Raw genomic sequence first — 6,393 nt, 5'->3', positions numbered from 1 at the left:
TTTTCGCGAACGCATGAGACCCTTCGCGTTGGATAAGGACAACACCAGACACCAGCATCAGCTATTGCAAAACAACTCAAATTGATCCGAAACACACCCGAGGCCCCCGGGACCCCGTCCAATCACACAAACCAGTCCTATAACATAACACGGACCTCCTCGAGGCCTCAAATCACATCAAACAACTTCACAATTAGGAATCGCACCCCAATTCAAGCTTAAAAAATTTTAGAACATCAAACTTCTACATTCGACGCCGAAACCTAACAAATCACGTCCGATTGACCTCAATTTTTGCGCACAAGTCACATTCGACATTACAGACCGACTCCAACTTCTGGAATCGGAATCCGACCCCAATATCAAAAAGTCCACTCCCGGTCAAACTTCCTAAAAACCTTCAAGTTTCTAACTTTTGCCAAATGACCCCGAAATGACCTACGGACCTCCAAATCCACATCTGGACGCGCTCCCAATACTAGAATCACCATACGGAGCTATTCCCGGACTCGAAATCCCAAACGGACATCGATAACATTGAAATGCACTTCAACCCCAAATTTATGAAATTCTTCAAAAATGCCAACTTTCTACGATAGGCGCTGAAACGCTCTCGGGTTATCCAAAACCTGATTCGAACATACGCCCAAGTCCAAGATCATCATACGAATCTGTTGGTACCTTCAAATCCCGATTTTGAGGTCGTTTACTCGAAAATCACACCTTAGTCAATTCCTCCAACTTTAAGCTTTCGAAATTAGAATTTTCTTTCCATATCAACCCCGAACTTCCCAAAATTCAGTTCCGACCACACGTGCAAGTCATAATACCTGAAGTGAAGCTAAGCATGGCCTCAAACCACCGAATGACGCGCTAAAGCTCAAAACGACCGGTTGGGTCGTTACATTATTATTACTTTTAAAATCATAATTCTCATTAATTAAATAATATGAAATAGAATTTATAGGGTGAAATAATGATAATTACGTGAACTACCATACTAAACATCCAATAGGAACCCCCAAAACCGGTGTCACAAGTGCATGAACATCAACTAGGAAATATAATAACATACAACACCTGTCTAGAATACAAATTAGACAGGAGAATGTAAATAACTCCGATGGGGACTCTGTATGCTTCGGATTCGTACATGGAATGCAGCTCACTGTAAGTCCCTGCAATAGTGGCACCTCTGCGCCCAAAAGACCACTAGACATATATATACCTGCACAAAATCTGCAGCAAGTGTAGTATGAGTACGTAAATCAACGCGTACCTAGTAAGTATCTAGTCTAACCTCGAAGAAGTAGTGACAAGGGGTAGACTTCGACACTTACTATGGGCTAAAAAAGTATCGAAATTATAATTAAGCATGGATTATATAAATACAGCTGAAAACTCAATAACAAGAAATAGATAAACGATTCTTTCACTAATAGAAAATCCCATATTAATTTCCATCATTTAACAAATTAATCTCTTAAGCCAATGAAATGAAATCAATTATAATTGGGCTCTACGAATTATTATTTTTTACGCACGAATTATGCCGAGGTCGTACGGTCCAATCCAACATACAAATATATAAATTGTGCACTGCCCAGGGTCGAACGGCATGAACCATAGATGCATCTATTAACCTGCCGAGGCGAACGGCCCGCTCCCATGACAGTAGTGGAATTTACCTCGCTCGTGGAATATACTTGCGACGCGAGTGAACATAGATTTCTCAAAGTTATCATAATATTCCTCAATTCTTTTCAAAAATAAGAAATTCAACTGAATACTTTTAAATCTTGAAATCCTCAATATCTGCTCTATTCAAGGCAAATAATAAGCATAATCTAACAACGGTGTCAACAAGAGATGGTGTAAACCTAAGACTACCTGGACATAAGCATAATTAGTAGCTACATACGGACTCTCGTCACCTCGTGCATACGTAGCCCCCAAAAATAGAAGCACATATGAATTCAATTCACCAATGGGGTTCATTCCTTGTTACAAGGTTAGAAAAGTGACTTGCCTCGTCTTAAAGCCCACTTTTCGGTCACAATTTCGCTCTAAAGCCCCAACTTGGTGTCGTTCAATCCGAAACTAGTCAAACAAGGAGCAAATTAATCAAAAATATACTCCAATGTTTGAAATTTAACAATTTATAATAATTCTCAACTCCGCTCGAAAAGTTGCCAGTGGGGCCCATGTCTCAGAACCCGACGAAACTCACAAAATTCGACACACATTAAATTACGAGTTCAACCATACTAATTTCATTCAAATCTGACTCTAAATCAGTATTCAAAACTCGAAAATTCCTTTTGTGAAATTATAGAAATTTCTTCTGATTTCTTCTTGAAAAATCAATAATCTAACGCTGACAATGAAGATTAATCCATGAAATATAATCACAAGCGAGTCAAGAATGCTTACCCCAAGTTTTGTGGTGAAACTCCTCTCCAAAATCACTAAATCCCGAGGTTCCACACTAAAAATATGAAAGAATGGCTCAAAGGTCCAAAATAGAGGACTTATAATACTGCCCGACTTCCTTCTTCGCATTCGCGAGCCACCCATCGCGTTTGCGATGAACAAAATTCTCAAAAGCCATTTCCAAACTCTTCTCAAACAGCCTCTATTATAATGGTCATAACCTTTTGTACAAAACTCCAAATGACAAATGGTTTAACTTTCTGAAAACTAGACACCAAGATCTACAACGTTGATGTTTTGGTCATCCCCAATTCTTTATAGATTTCTATATATAAGCTGCCAAAATCAGCCATGTGCAACACAAATTTCTTCTTCGCGATTTTGAAATATCTTCCCGGACAGTCTGTAGTGTACCAACCATAACTTTTTGTACAGAACTCTAAATGCCAAATGGTTTGATTTTCTGAAAACTAGACACAAAGGGCTATAACTTTTATGTTTGGATCATCTTCAAATTCCATATAGATTTCGAGATATAAGCTTCCATAGTCGGACGACGGACAGCAGGAATTCGTTCTTTGCGAACGCGAAGAACAAAGTCCCAGCAGCAAAATCCTTCTTCGCGAACGCGAGAGGCTCCTCGCGAAAGCGAAGAACAACACGAGACATCAGAAAACCAGCATCCAAAGTATCCCAAAATGATTCGATAACACTCAAAACATACCCGAAACACACCCGAGACTCCCGAGACCCCAACCAAATATACCAACAAGTCCTAAAACATCATACGAACTTAGTCGAGGCCTCAAATCACATCAAACAATGATAAAAACACGAATTGCACCCCAATTCAAGCCTAATGAAACTAAGAAATTCCAACTTCTATATTCGATGTAGAAACCTGTCAAATCAAGTCCGATTGACCTTAAATTTTGCACACACGTCATAAATGAGATAAAGGGCCTATCCAATTTCCGAAATCAGAATCCGAACCCGATATCAAAAAGTGCACTATGGGTCAAACTTCCCAAAACCTTCAAGTTTTCAACTTCCACCAAATGACCCCAAAATGACCTACAGACCTCCAAATCCACATCCGGACGCTTTCACTAAGACCAGAATCACCATACAGATTCCCTGGCTCGGAATCCCAAACGGACATTGATAACATTAAAATACACTTCAACCCAAATTTATGAAATTCTTTCAAAATGCCAACTTTCCACAATAAGCGCCGAAATGTGCCCGGGTCATCCAAACCCGATCCGTACATACGCTCAAGTCCAAAATCATCATACGAACCTATTGGAACTTTTAAATCCCGATTCTGAGGTCGTTTAATCAAAAGTCAAACCTTGGTCAATTTAAAGCTTCTGAATTTAGAATTTCCCATTCGGATCAACCCCGAACCCCTCAGAATTCAATTCTGAACATGCCTACAAGTCACAATACATGAAATGAAGCTACCCAAGGCCTTAAACTGCCAAACTACGCGCTAGAGCTCAAAACTCTGATCAGGTCGTTACATTCTCTCCCATTTAAACATACATTTGTCCTCGAACGTGCTAAGAATTGCTCTAGAGTTGTCCAAAATCATTGTTTAACACCTCGTGCACCTGCATGTGTTGCCACAACCCAGTTGAGTATATTAGATTGAGCCAAAACTAAAGATTCTACCTTGTATTTAGTCAATATGCCTTAGAACCAAATTCCAACTTCCGAATTTCTCTACAATACCTGATTCTAACATATGAGCACCGTATCAACCACCACACACTGTACCAAACATGATCATGCACCTACGCTGAAATCACACCATGCACCACATAAGTCGATTGCCCATTATAACATCCTCCGACCACAATAGCTGGAATTTTACGAATCTGATGCCTGCAAAACACCTCATGACGTATATAAGTCCTGTTCCAACTCTTGCAATACTGGACATCGGAAGAGATGTATAGAAATTCATAACCACTTGCCGAATCAACAAATCATCGAGTCTCTCCTCCTAGCAAGAACCATCACCTCATTCTGAACTAAATATGGTTGCATGTTAGCAAGCCTGCTCCCTGGTCAGCAGCGAGGTCAGCTCCATCTCCTCTTTCCTTTGTCTTTGTCTACTGTTCATCCTTGACCTTGCTCTTTAATATGCCTCATACAAATCTGATCGCACTGATCCCAGGTCCAATAATCTCGTCTCACCCAGTACAAGCTGCTCCGACAATGAGCCACCGCAAATACTATCTAAGATTTCATATGACGCCATCAATGCGCCAACAAGCCACAACTTGGATATGACACATAAGGAAGAACAAACTCTGGAAAAGAAATATCCAGCCCATGTAGCTAATAAAACAACCGAAAAGGTGTTATGAACCTTCCTCAGAGAATGAGAAACAAATGCACAAGGATAGATCTAGGGAACCGTACTCAACATCTCGTTGTTGTAGCGTGAAACCCGATCCACACATAATAACGTTGTAGCATGCAACCCGATCTAAACAACTTACCCGTGGCGGCGTGCCACCCGACCCACATATAGTAGTTAAGGAGAAAACACACATCAAGATATAACGCTTATACCTGTGAAATGACGAATATCAACCACAAGCACGCCAAGTGCATAATACAAATCCTGGGGAGACGGGTTGCGCCATACGCTACGAAACTCAAGCACAATTAAGGTGCGATATATGATCTGCATCTCGAGAGCCATCATGCTCACATAGCACTAGCGCTACGCGGGACCTCAACACATGTGCGAATAATCAAGCTGTCTCATAACCCACATGGCACAATAGAGTATTACATGAAATAGATAATGATGAAAATAACATCCAATGCCCGAATACTCCTCCATAAGAAATGCTATGCTGAATGAACACACCCGGCCTGGTATAGAGCACACATCCAAATTTAGACCCATCAAGGACCTCAAGACGATTCTAATCTTACCGTACTGGGCTAATAATATTTCCAGGATCCACAATAACCCTTTTCCATGAAACATATGAACAGTCACCAAATCCAGAACAAACTCACACGGTCCACAACCCAAGGAATAGGAATGCCTTTCAGGCATCAACTCTCGCATTTGCGATATTACCATAACCTCCATACTTGGTTTCAATCTTTAACAATCAAGTGACTAACATGTCACATATATACAAATCTCCCCGTGGGGCACGCTCCCACGACCTTTCGCTCAGGTAGCAAAGTCCGCACATCCATAGCACCAATCGTTCTAATTCAGTAAAGCGAACCAAAAATCCGCAAGTCAATACACAAAACCTCTTCCACAGAACACCATTCTCAGGTGACATTAAAGAAAAATGCCAGCTTACTCTGAACATCTGAATTCACCCATGGTCATCCTAGCTCGTGACATTCTATCAACACCGAACCGCAACCTTGACCTTCAACTTCCAATTCCCATGCTGCTCACTGCACCTATCATGCCGCTACGCAATAATACACGTATTCACCATAACACTCGAACTACTAGTGGAATAACCATTTCATTGGCTAGAAACCTTTCACTTAGCTCGTTTTAGAAGAACCAATGCGACACGCAACTGAATTCTTAAACCGCAAAAAATACAAACCTCAAGTCGTGATCTAAGCCACAATAACTCTTCCGGGATCCATTTACACAACAAAGCCGTTTGAATCAAATACCTCCCAAATCAACCAAGTTGTGGTGGTGCTCAAGCCCAAGTGTACAACCACAAACTACATGTATAACTTCACGCTAAAGAAACTGATCACTGCCACAATCATGCTGATTCAACCATTATTAACTGACCCAACTTCTTCCAATTTATTCTCAACTTACCTTAGAAATAATAATAGCTCCATTCAAACGTAACAAACCAAATCCACACTCGTCCCGGGTGACCCGCCTCACGAGACCATATCGTATCATCACTCATAAATCATCTCATATTCTCCTTACGC

This window comes from Nicotiana attenuata, unplaced genomic scaffold, assembly GCF_001879085.1.
Source record: "Nicotiana attenuata strain UT unplaced genomic scaffold, NIATTr2, whole genome shotgun sequence".
NCBI classification, from domain to species: Eukaryota; Viridiplantae; Streptophyta; class Magnoliopsida; order Solanales; family Solanaceae; genus Nicotiana; species Nicotiana attenuata.
The sequence above is the reverse complement of the archived record's forward strand: the minus strand, read 5'-3'. Positions refer to the sequence as shown.